Genomic DNA, 13,280 nt, shown 5'->3' with positions numbered 1-13,280 from the left:
GTCACATGCAAGCCGTGCTGAAGTCGCGGGCAGTGTGAACCGGGGCTAAAGCTCCTTTCACACTCGTGCGACTTGGGATCCGACTTGTGAAACCCCAAGTTGCAGGACATGTGAAATTCAATGTATTTCTATGAGAGCCTACTGACACTACAGAAGTCGCTGCGACTTCAGAAAAGGTTCTTGCACTACTTTGCTGCTACTTTTGATGCGACTTTGGTCCAGAGACTGTTATGCCACATCAAAGCCGTGCTCCAAAGTTGCACTGGAAATCATGCAACTTTGGAGACGCACTAATGTAAAAGGAGCCTTAGTGCGCAATTAGGAAAATAACATTTCATGCCTATGAATAATGCCATTGTATAAGAATGTTTCTACCCATTTAAGAAAGGAGTTAACCGTCTTTTTTTTCCCGAAATCACATTGGGATATACTGTAAAACTGTATTTATTTTATACTTTCATGGTTATGAAAAAGTGGATTATGTTATGTATACTAAGCAGCTTTAGGCCACATTCTCAGAGTATTATCTGCTCCACTAAATATTGAAACTAATGAATGCTTCAAAATACAAGCCCCCTGGCGATATATGCCTCTTGTTCTGGAAGGAGATGCCAACTTTTCCTGTATTTGATATGTAAATAGCCACTTCCAGTTCCAAATTGGAGTTTTGGCACACAACCTGCCTAAATTATGAGCCTCTCGGTGCTACAGAAATGAGGGTATGGCATGGGTGGGGGTTTTTACAGACAAAGCCAACCCCTTTGGATCAGCCTTTCTCAACCTTTTTACCCTTGAGGGACCCTTGAAAATATTTTAAGATCTCAGGGAATTCCTAATTTAAAGTGATTCTAGGGTTTGTTTTTTTGTTTAAAAAAACCAAACATGTTAGACTCACCTGTTCTGTGCAGTGGTTTTGCAAAAAGCAGCCCCGATCCTCTTCTTTTTGGTCCCCCGCCGGCGGTCCTGGCTCCTCCCCCTTGACCAGTGCCCCAATAGCTTGTTATTGGGGCACTGGTGTGTGCTCACTCCCGAGCCCCCGATCTATGTGTCCATAAGAGCCATAGAGCTGTGGCTCGGCCCTGCCCCCCTGCTTTCTCCTCATTGGCTCACTGGCTGTGATTGACAGCAGTGGGAGCCAATGAGGAGATAGAGACACAAGGCTCCTGTATCCAAAAAAATCCAGTGCAGAGAAAAAAAATGATATAAATAAATCCAATTAAAGTGCTCCGTGTACTGAAATTCATACTATATATAAAAAAAAAAAAAAAAGAAGATATATATATATATATATATATATATATATATATATATATATATATATAATGATATAAAGTTCCTAAAAAAATCCAATTAAAGTACTCCGTGTACTCAAAGTCATTATATATATATATATAAAATCAAGTCCAAATCATTAAGTTCTCCATGAGAGGGGGCTCAGGTGAGTATTGGGGGGGAGCATTGGATGAAGCAGAACACAGTCCAATTAAAGTGTTCCGTGTACTCCGTGTACTCAAATTCATACTATAAAAAGAATATATATATATATATATATATATATATATATATATATATATATATATATATAATGATATAAAGTTCCTAAATAAATCCAATTAAAGTACTCTGTGTACTCAAAGTCATAATATATATAGTCCAAATCATTGAGTGCTCCGTGAGAGGGGGCTCAGGTGAGTATTTGGGGGGGGCATTGGATGGAGCAGAACACGAACACAAGGTTTTTTTTTTTTTACCTTTATGCATATGCATGAAGGTAAAAAACCTTCAGCCTTTGTGGTACATTAGTGTGATGAGTGTGTAGACAGGTGTAGTTTGGCCATAATGTGTAAAAAAAAAAAAAAAAAGAAAAAAAAAATCATGATTCCTTCCCCAGAGTAGTACAGTAATTCTATGGTAACACTGCATTGCTCTAGTCACAGCGTGTTAAAAAAAAATGTAAACTTAATATAATAATAAAAAAAAATTAACAATTTTTTTGCCTTTCCTACAGACTAAATAATAAACACTGATTTGGGTTATTTTCACCAAAGAAATGTAGCAGGGTACAGTTTGGCCTAAATTTACGAATAAAGGTAATTTTATAACAGAAACAAAGAAAAACACGTTTTTATTCAAAATGTTTGGCTTTTTTTCATTTATTGAGCAAAAAATAAAAAAACCTAGCGGTGATTAAATACCCCCAATAAAAAGCTCTATTTGTGTGAAAAAAATATATAAAAATGTTATATGGGTACAGTGTTGCGTGACCCCGTCATTGTCATTTAAAGTGCCACGGGAACATCTAACATACCTGACAGAAGGTGATGCTTACGTTCAGTCACTATCACTGCATTCCGAAACAAAAATACAAAGCCCTGATTGGACGAGGTGGGGGATCGTGACCTCACTTCCCTGCCTCTCCACCTGGCCCTGAGACTCAGTGTTGCCAAAGCAGGCTCTTTTCTCCTGTCAGTGCCCCTAAAGAAAACCTCCTTGTCCATGGCAGCTCATGAGCGGCTGGCAGTAAAGGAAAAAAAAACTTCTCTGCAGTCCGATTAGAGATCTGCCAGGCTCGGCGGTGGATGTGGCAGCAGGGTGTGGCTTATATTCACACGAGTAGGGGCCGAGCTCAGCAGTTCTCTAATTGGCTGGCTCTGGAACTGCCCATGAGCAATTTCAAGTTGCCAAGAAGGATTTTTTTTTCTAAAGTGTTAGTTTACCACTAACACTTGCAGCCAGACCAGGAGGTATGTGAAAGGAAGAAGTAACTTTGGGGAGCAGGACGACATAAGGGGACACTTAGAGCCCTTTCACACCGAGCCGCCCATAGGGTTGGCGGTAAAATGCCACTATTTTTAGCGGTGTTTTACCGTCGGATTAGCGGCGCATTTCGGCCGCTAGCGGGGCGCCTGCAAAATGCCCTCGGTGTGAAAGGGGTCTAAATTAGAGGGCACACTGGAGGAGCAGAACATAAGGGGGGGACTAACTTTGGGGGCAAAGAGAGTGATGTCACCAGCACACCAAGATCTCCAAAATGGGTCCAAAGCTTGATGAAGGGGTCCTGCGTGGCTCCGAAATGTTCCTTTCTGCTGTACAATGTGCTGAATAAAGCTTTGGACTCATTTTGGAGATCTTGGTGAGCTGGTGACATCACTCTCTCTGACTATACACGGTTCCATCGGGTGGTCGCTTCAGCACTCACTTACAAATACAGTCATCTCTACAGGAATGTGTGCATTGGGAATAGTACATTGTAACTTTGGGGGCACTCTGGAGGAGAAGGGGGGTCATAAGGGGGCGATCTAACTTAGTACCACCAGAGTGCTTTCTTAGCGCCTCCAACGTGCTCCTTTACATCCTCCTGAGTGCTGCATTACATCCCCCAGAGTGCCTCCAGAGTGCTCCTTTACAACATCCAGAGTGCCTCCAGAGTGCTCCTTTACATCCACCAGAGTGCTCCTTTACACCCACCAGAGTGCTCCTTTACATCCTCCACAGTGCTCCTTTACATCTTCCAGAGTGCCTCCAGAGTGCTCTTTTACATCCACCAGAGTGCTCCTTTACATCCTCCACAGTGCTCCTTTACATCTTCCAGAGTGCCTCCAGAGTGCTCTTTTACATCCACCAGAGTGCTCCTTTACACCCACCAGAGTGCTCCTTTACATCCTCCAGAGTGCTCCTTTACATCCTCCAGAGTGCTCCCTTACATCCTCCAGAGTGCCTCCAGAATGCTCCTTTACATCCACCAGAGTGCTCCTTTTCATCCTCCAGAGTGCTCCTTTACATCCTCCAGGATGCCTCCAGAGTGCTCCTTTACATCCACCAGAGTGCTCCTTTACATCCACCAGAGTGCTCCTTTACACCCACCAGAGTGCTCCTTTACATCCTCCAGAGTGCTCCCTTACATCCTCCAGAGTGTTCCTTTACATACATCAGAGTGCTCCTTTACATCCTCCAGAGTGCTCAATTACATCCTCCAGAGTGCTCCTTTACATCTTCCAGAGTGCCTCCAGAGTGCTCCATTACACCCTCCAGAGTGCTCCTTTACATCTTCCAGAGTGCCTCCAGAGTGCTCCTTTACATCCTCCAGAGTGCTCCTTTACATCCTCCAGAATGCTCCTTTTCATTCTCCAGAGTGCTCCTTTACATCATCCAGAGTGCCTCCAGAGTGCTCCTTTACATCCACCAGAGTGCTCCTTTACACCCACCAGAGTGCTCCTTTACATCCTCCAGAGTGCTCCTTTACATCCTCCAGAGTGCCTCCAGAGTGCTCTTTTACATCCTCCAGAGTGATCCTTTACATTCTCCAGAGTGCTCCTTTACATCTTCCAGAGTGCTCCTTTACATCCTCCAGAGTGCTCCTTTACATCTTCCAGAGTGCCTCCAGAGTGCTCCTTTACATCCTCCAGAGTGCTCCTTTACATTCTCCAGAGTGCTCCTTTACATCTTCCAGAGTGCCTCCAGAGTGCTCCTTTACATCTTCCAGAGTGCTCCTTTACATCTTCCAGAGTGCCTCCAGAGTGCTCCTTTACATCTTCCAGAGTGCCTCCAGAATGCTCCTTTACATCCTCCAGAGTGCTCCTTTACATCTTCCAGAGTGCCTCCAGAGTGCTCCTTTACATCTTCCAGAGCGCCTCCAGAATGCTCCTTTACATCTTCCAAAGTGCCTCCAGAATGCTCCTTTACATCTTCCAGAGTGCCTCCCGAGTGCTCCTTTACATCCGCCAGAGTGCTTCTTTACATCCTCCAGAGTGCTCCTTTACATCCTCCAGAGTGCTCCTTTACATCCTCCAGAGTGCCCCTTTACATCCTCCAGAGTGCTCCTTTACATCTTCCAGAGTGCCCCTTTACATCCTCCAGAGTGCTCCTTTACATCTTCCAGAGTGCTCCTTTACATCTTCCAGAGTGCTCCTTTACATCCTCCAGAGTGCTCCTTTACATCCTCCAGAATGCTCCTTTTCATTCTCCAGAGTGCTCCTTTACATCATCCAGAGTGCCTCCAGAGTGCTCCTTTACATCCACCAGAGTGCTCCTTTACACCCACCAGAGTGCTCCTTTACATCCTCCAGAGTGCTCCTTTACATCCTCCAGAGTGCCTCCAGAGTGCTCTTTTACATCCTCCAGAGTGATCCCTTACATTCTCCAGAGTGCTCCTTTACATCTTCCAGAGTGCTCCTTTACATCCTCCAGAGTGCTCCTTTACATCTTCCAGAGTGCCTCCAGAGTGCTCCTTTACATCCTCCAGAGTGCTCCTTTACATTCTCCAGAGTGCTCCTTTACATCTTCCAGAGTGCCTCCAGAGTGCTCCTTTACATCTTCCAGAGTGCTCCTTTACATCTTCCAGAGTGCCTCCAGAGTGCTCCTTTACATCTTCCAGAGTGCCTCCAGAATGCTCCTTTACATCCTCCAGAGTGCTCCTTTACATCTTCCAGAGTGCCTCCAGAATGCTCCTTTACATCCTCCAGAGTGCTCCTTTACATCTTCCAGAGTGCCTCCAGAGTGCTCCTTTACATCTTCCAGAGTGCCTCCAGAATGCTCCTTTACATCTTCCAAAGTGCCTCCAGAATGCTCCTTTACATCTTCCAGAGTGCCTCCCGAGTGCTCCTTTACATCCGCCAGAGTGCTTCTTTACATCCTCCAGAGTGCTCCTTTACATCCTCCAGAGTGCTCCTTTACATCCTCCAGAGTGCCCCTTTACATCCTCCAGAGTGCTCCTTTACATCCTCCAGAGTGCTCCTTTACATCTTCCAGAGTGCTCCTTTACATCCTCCAGAGTGCCTCCAGAGTGCTCCTTTACATCCTCCAGAGTGCCCCTTGGTACAATATTTGTAAGGGGGTACTCTGGGGACACTAAGGGGGGCATTCTGGAGGAGGATGTACTGGGTACTCTAAAGGATTTAAGGGGGCACACTGGAGGTAATAACTTGGCCTCCAGAGTGCCTCCTTACATTCTCCAGAGTGCCGCCTTACCTCCTGCAAGGCGCCCCTTAGCAATGTGGGTACAAGAACTGTGGAGTGCTGCGTATACTGCAGGTGCAGATTCTGCACAATGCCCCTTTAAGACTGGCTGTGCCCACTGTTCGCTGCAGCGCACGCTTCCCAGGGTGCCCCGGGTCTTTCATAATCTTAGTCATGTTCACAATTTGTCATGCTGTTTTGACTAAAGCGGGGCCCTTCATGGTTTCTTGCACCGTGACCCTGAAAGTTTTAGTTACGCCTGTGTCTTTTTACCTATTTGTAAGGGGGTAATTTATCCCAATGACCACAAGTGTAAGCAGCATTCTCCCCACCGACCATCACACTAATGTATCATGAGCTGTAGATATAGTCATTTTTAGTAGGAGTTCCCTGAGATCGGAAAGTTATTTCAAGGGTTCTTCTGTGTTGAGAAGTTTGAGAAAAGCTGTTCTAAGGTGTTCAGTAAAATATGTTAACACAGTGAACTATGTAGATAGTTATTTGAGTTATTTGAGTCATTTAACCTCCCTGGCGGTTTTCCTGAGTGTGGCTCGGGGGTTAAATTTCAGTACCATTAGCGGTAACCCCGAGCCACACTCAGGATTACATTGCAGGATCCTGGTGCGGCATTACTTACCTTGTCCCCAGGATCCTGCGATGTCCCCCCGCGCTGTCTGTGAGCTCTGTCCTCCTCCGAAGCCTCTCTGTGCCAGGCTCTGTTCCCTGAGAGCGTCGCAACGCACGGGGGGCGGAGCCTGGCAGCAAATTAAAAAAATTTTTAAAATCATAACACATACAGTACTGTATGAAATCGTTTCACATCCCTTTTGTCCCCAGTGCTTTGTCCAATGCCCTGCATGCAGTTTTATATTATATATACTGTTCTTTCTGCCTGGAAACTGGAGATTGTCCATAGCAACCAAAAAGTGTCCCTTTACATCAGAAGTGGCTTTAGACCAGCTAGAAAACAGCGATAGTAAATTAGAACACTTGCAGAATTGAGCAATAGTGAATCGTGGGGAAATTTATTTTATTATTATTATTATTATATATATATTTTTTTATTGTTTATATTTATTTATTATATTATAATTTATGATTTTGTGTTTCAAACTTTATCATACCTAGGATTATCTACTAGACTCTTGGTGGACAGATCTAAGTGTGTTATTGCTAAGAATTACAGGCTTACAATATAAAACGCCAAATTTCCATGCAAAATAATTGTACCGCTTTCAGCACCTAAAATCCGAAATAATCATACCGCCAGGGAGGTTAAAGTGATACTAAAGGATCGTTTTTTATTTTTTTAACAAATAACAAACGTCATGCTTACCTCCACTGTGCAGCTCGTTTTGCACAGAGTGACCCTGAACATCCTCTTCTGGGGTCCCTCGACGGCTTTTGCGGCTCCTCCCCACATTAGATAACCTAGATCTCCCGAGGGGGTTACCTTGGGGGCGCGCTCCCGAGTCTAGCATTCGGCGTCCATAGGAATTCAGGACTCGGCGCCGCCCAGTGCTGTGTTTTGGCCTAGGCCAACAAGGCCCAGGCCTAGGGCGGCACTTTGTGGGGGGCGGCAAAAAAGCCGCCCCCACCAAAACGGCATCTGCGCCCTCCTCCCGCACAGCAGGACACATCAGGGGCGTACAGCTTGGGATTGCAGTGGCGTCGCGGCTGCAGATGGGGCCAGAAAGCAGTGTAAGCAGGAGCCGTCAAGCCTCCCCCGTAAAGCCGTGATTCTCTCTCTCTGATTGGCCCTCTGCTGTGGCCAATCATGGGGAGGGAAACAGCGGGCAGGAAGCTGGGCGGCGGCCCGGCAAAATCAATTAGAGCCGCTCTCTCTTCTCCCTTCGGCTGACAGAAAGGGGGGGGGGCGAGCGGGGGAGTTCTCTGGTAAATGGAGCAGCAGATCTGTGACAGGGAGCGGAGAGATGTGGGCTGTCTGTGTATCTCCCCCGCTAGCCCCCCTCCCCTTTCTGTCAGCCGAACGGAGAAGAGAGAGAGAGCAGCTCTAATTGGTTTCGCCATGCCGCTGCCCAGCTTCCTGCCCGCTGTTTCCCTCCCCATGATTGGCCACAGCAGAGGGCCAATCAGAAGACTCTGGGGAGGATCATGGGAAAAGTAATCCCTGAAGAATGGCGGCCCCTGTATGTCCACAGACATCATGCTACAGCCCCCAGCATGCATGCACTCTGCTGGGAGGGGGTTTACAGGAAGAGAAAAAGAGAGTACTGTGCTGGGGGAAGCCAGATAGGGAGCCACACTGTACCCCTACCACCAGAGCCACGCTGTACCCGCACCACCAGAGCCACGCTGTACCCGCACCACCAGAGCCACGCTGTACCCGCACCACCAGAGCTACGCTGTACCCGCACCACCAGAGCCACGCTGTACCCACACCATCAGAGAGCCACGCTGTACACGCACCACCAGAGAGCCACGCTGTACCTGCACCATCAGAGAGCCACGCTGTACATGCACCACCAGAGAGCCACACTGTACACGCACCACCAGAGAGAGAGCCACGTTGTTCCCACACCACCAGAGAGAGAGCCACGCTGTTCCTGCACCACCAGAGAGCCACGTTGTTCCCGCACCACCAGAGAGGGAGCCATGATGTACCCGCACCACCAGAGAGAGAGCCACGCTGTTCCCGCACCACCAGAGAGCCACATTGTTCCCGCACCACCAGAGCCACGCTGTACCCACACCACCAGAGCTACGCTGTACCCGCACCACCAGAGAGGGAGCCATGATGTACCCGCACCACCAGAGTGAGAGCCACGCTGTTCCCGCACCACCAGAGAGCCACGCTGTACCCGCACCACCAGAGCCATGCTGTACCCGCACCACCAGAGAGCCACGCTGTACCCGCACCACCAGAGAGCCACGCTGTACATGCACCACCAGAGAGCCACGTTGTTCCCGCACCACCAGAGGGGGAGAAAGATGAAGCCACTGCCAGGGTAGAGACATCCTACACTACTGACTAGAGTTGGCCTGGGCAACCCAGAGTGAGCGAACGTCCAGCCGGAGGGATCACTGTTGCAGTTTCACAAGGTCTGGTAAGAGAGCCTGTTGGCCATTATACATTACTGTTCCCAGGAACTGAGCCAACCCTAGTGACGCCACTGTCCCGGAGCCCACAACAAGTTGCGGCATTGAGTTTCGGTAACTGGCCAGACAGGGATGCGCCAGCGTGGGCATCCAGGACATCTGCCACCCGGAGTCCCACAAGCGGCGATGGGCTTTCCGTAGCAGCCGACACCTCTCTCCCCACTGTCAGCCACACACACTCAGTACACAGCCAGGAGGAGGAGGAGCCACAGAGGAGGGACACGACTTCAGTGCAAGAGCCTCCCAACCCAGCACATATCCCCTTACCCCCCCCAAATGAAAAGATGCTGCATCGCTCACTGTCCTCCTCCCGCGGCGTCCCTCTGTCCTCCCATGAAGATGACAGGGCGGATCTTAAAAAGGAAGGGGTGTGGCCTTGACAGGAAGGGGTGGGTCATAGTTAAATTAGGGGGTGCGCGAGCTTAGTCAGGCCTAGGGCAGCACAAAACCTAAATACACCACTGGCGCCGCCCCTTGGCGTCTGCGTCATTTGATTGACAGAAGCGGGAGCCAATGGCTGGGCTGCTATCAATCTATCCAATCAAGAGCCGGGAACTTGTGGAGAGAGGGACGGCAGGGAGGCGCCGATTGAAATTCTGGGCTCAGGTAAGTAAAACGGGGGGGGCTGGGGGGCCGGTGACTGCCAGGTGTTTTTTCACCTTAATGCATAGGATTCATTATGGTGAAAAAACGCGAGGGTTTACAACCCCTTTAAACTATCTAGGTCATTTATGACCCGTAGTACTGGATCCTTCTACATTCGGCACAGCACGGTGTCTATGCTCCCTCCCAGCATTCCATGGATACCTTAAGCTTCTCATTAATCCGAGGAGCAAAGTCCCACTGCTGATTCCACTAATTACTCACTAATATAAACAGCAGCCCTTCTGTTAGTTCCTCATCTCATCATTCCTAAGTGATGAGACAGCTCTTTGTCCTCTTCCCGACTTATGTCCATTTGCATTATAATGTCCATACTTCCCAACCTTCCGAGATGGGAAAATCCTTTTAGCGCCATCATTGTATGCAACAAAAACACATATCCTTTGCAATAGTCATAACATTGTTTTTCAGATCTGTTTTTGTACTCTGCAGTGGTCCCCTTCAGTAAAATCAAGAGACATTGGGGGTTATTTACTAAAGGCAAATCCACTTTGCACTGAAAGTTCACTTGGAAGTCCAGTCTAAATCTAAGGGGAAGCTCTGAAATGAGTGGAAGCTCTGCTGATTTTATCATCCAATCATGTGCAAGCTAAAATGCTGTTTTTTATTTTCCTTGCATGTCCCCCTCGGATCTACAGCGACTGCACTTCCAAGTGCACTTTCAGTGCAAAGTGGATTTGCCTTTAGTAAATCCACCCCTATGGGGTGGATTTACTAAAGGCAAATCCACTTTGCACTACAAGTGCAAACTACAAGTGCAAAGTGCACTTGAAATTGCACTGAAAGTGCACTTTGAAGTGCAGTTGCTGTAGATCCGAGGGGGACATGCAAGGAAAATAAAAAAAACAGCATTTTAGCTTGCACATGATTGGATGATAAAATCTGCAGAGCTTCCCCTCATTTCAGATCTACCCCTCAGATTTACAGCGACTGCACTTCCAAGTGAACTTTCAGTGCAATTTCAAGTACACTTTGCACTTGTAGTGCTAAGTGGATTTGCCTTTCGTAAATAACCCCCAATGGGTTGGATTTGCTAAAGGCAAGTAGACTGTGCACTTTGCAAGTGTAGTGGCTCCAAAGGTTAGTAAATGAGGTAAAGCTTCACTTTGCAAAGAATACCCAATCATGTGCAAGGAAAATTAAAAAAAAACAGCATTTTTGCTTACATGTGATTGGATGATGGAAGTCAGCAGAGCTTTTTCTCATTTACTAAGCTCTGGAGCAACTGCTCTTGCCGAGTGCACAGTCTATTTGCCTTTAGTAAATCAACCACAATGAGTTCCATCTGGGCCTGTTCACATGTATGACAAATTCTTTTAAAATTATTATTAAAGTCCATTCAAAGCCATCTTTTTTTGTAAGGAAGGGTTAGAACCTCTGTCAGTTTTTTTTTTTTTTTTTTTTTTTTTTTAATCTGTTGTCACTACAAGGGGAGGTTCACCCCTCTATTTGCCCTCCATTGTCACCAGCACTGAAAGGAGGGCATAGGTGTGCGCAGCCTATTGCATTAGGGTGTGCGCCTCAAACACGTGTCTGTGTATACATATATTTATAGCAGTAGAGCAATGGACGGTAGTAGTGTATGGTATTTTTATTATTATAACTTTTTTACTATTTTATTATTTTTTTACAATAGTTTATTATCATTTTTTCTTCCACAATTTTTTTAGGAGCCTCATTGGAGGGCTTTGGTAAAATAACAGGGATCTAAACAGACCTTTGATGTGTCACTTTTGAAACAGAGAAAATGACTGAGGACAAAGATTCCCCAGTCCTTTTCTCTGCAGCCAAGCAAGCAACAGGGGGAATCTGCGCAGCACAGCGTGATTAAGGTGTGCCCAGGCACACCTGGCACACCCTGTGCGCAGGGCCATCTTTAATATCGATTGGACCCTGGGCAAAACTTTTCTTCGCGCCCCCCCCCCCATGCAGTTGTGCTCTCAAACCTGCTCTGAGTCATACAATAAATAGGTTTACTGAATGAGATCAGGCAGCTATTGCGATTGGTTGTCAGAGGTTACAGTGTATTATTACCGCTCGCTGACCGGTTGCTAGAGGTTACAGCACACATTACGGTTTACTGATTAGTTGCTAGAGGTTACAGCACATGATTTCTGCTTGTTGATTGGTTGCTAGAAATTACTGTGGATGTGACCTTAGGGGGGCATGATATACATATCAATGCTGCCGGCCGCCACTGTTTACATATCAATGCCGGTAATTTACATGTAAACACTGGGTCTGCAGGTGAGTCATCTGTACACAACAATAGGGCAGAGCTGGGCAGCATTAGTAGCAGCACTTCACACTGAGATATTGGGACACAGCCCGGGACTAAAACCTCGAGGGACAAGGTAATTTAAACCAGGATAGTTGGCAAGTATGAGGCAGCTGCTTTGGGCCCCAAAACAATGACAGGGCCCAGGGCAGCTGCCCCTTTTGTCCTGCCTTAAAGACGGCCCTGCCTGTGCGCACGCCTATGAAGGAGGGCAAGCATTTGTTTTTCAGAGACAACTGTCTGTAGCGTTGTCCCTGTAGGGCTTGCTGAGTGTTGACTCAGAGCACTCTAAGTTTTACCTGACCATCTTCGTGGTAAGCAGAAAGTTTAAAAGCTATACTCTCTTCTAGCACCGACCTAGGAGGGTGCTACATGTCTAAAAGGGGATCTCCCTTATTTTGGAGATATCTTCTTTAACCACTTGCCGACCACTGCACGCTGATATACGTCGGCACAATGGCAGCGGTGGGCAAATAGGTGTACTTGTACCTCCCCTTTAATCGGTGGGGCTAGTGCCCGCCGCGTACAGCGTGAACATGCCTGCGGGTCTCGCGGACTTGATGTCCGCCGGTGTCCCGCGATCGTGTCACGGAGCAGCAGCATGGGGAAATGCCTATGTAAACAAGGCATTTCCTCATTCTGCCTAGTGACATGACAGGGATCTACTGCTCCCTGTTATCGGGAGCAGTGATGGCTGTCATGTGAGTTGTAGTCCATCCCCCCACAGTTAGAATCACTCCCTAGGACACACTTAACCCCCTTGATCGCCCCCTAGTGTTTAACCCCTTCCCTGCCTGTGACATTTACACAGTAATCAGTGCATTTTTATAGCACTGATCGCTGTATAAATGACAGTGGTCCCAAAATAGTGTCAAAAGTGTCCGATGCGTCCGCCATAATGAGGCAGTCCAGACAAAATTAGCAGATCGCCACCATTACTAATGTAAAAAAAAAATTATTAATAAAAATGCCGAAAAACTATCCCCTATTTTGTAGACGCTATAACTTTTGCGCAAACCAATCAATATACGCTTATTGCGATTTTTTTTTTTTACCAAAAATATGTAGAAGAATACATATCGGCTTAAACTGAGGAAAAAAATTAGTTTTTTTATATATTTTTTGGGGGATATTTATTATAGCAAAAAGTAAAAAATATTGTTTTTTTTTCAAAATTGCCGCTCTCTTTTTGTTTATAGCGCAAAAAATAAAAACCGCAGAGGTGATCAAATACCACCAAAAGAAAGCTCTATTTGTGGGGGGG

This window comes from Aquarana catesbeiana, linkage group LG12 (assembly GCF_042186555.1).
Source record: "Aquarana catesbeiana isolate 2022-GZ linkage group LG12, ASM4218655v1, whole genome shotgun sequence".
In the NCBI taxonomy this organism is placed as follows: domain Eukaryota; kingdom Metazoa; phylum Chordata; class Amphibia; order Anura; family Ranidae; genus Aquarana; species Aquarana catesbeiana.
This window is presented reverse-complemented; position numbering follows the sequence as displayed.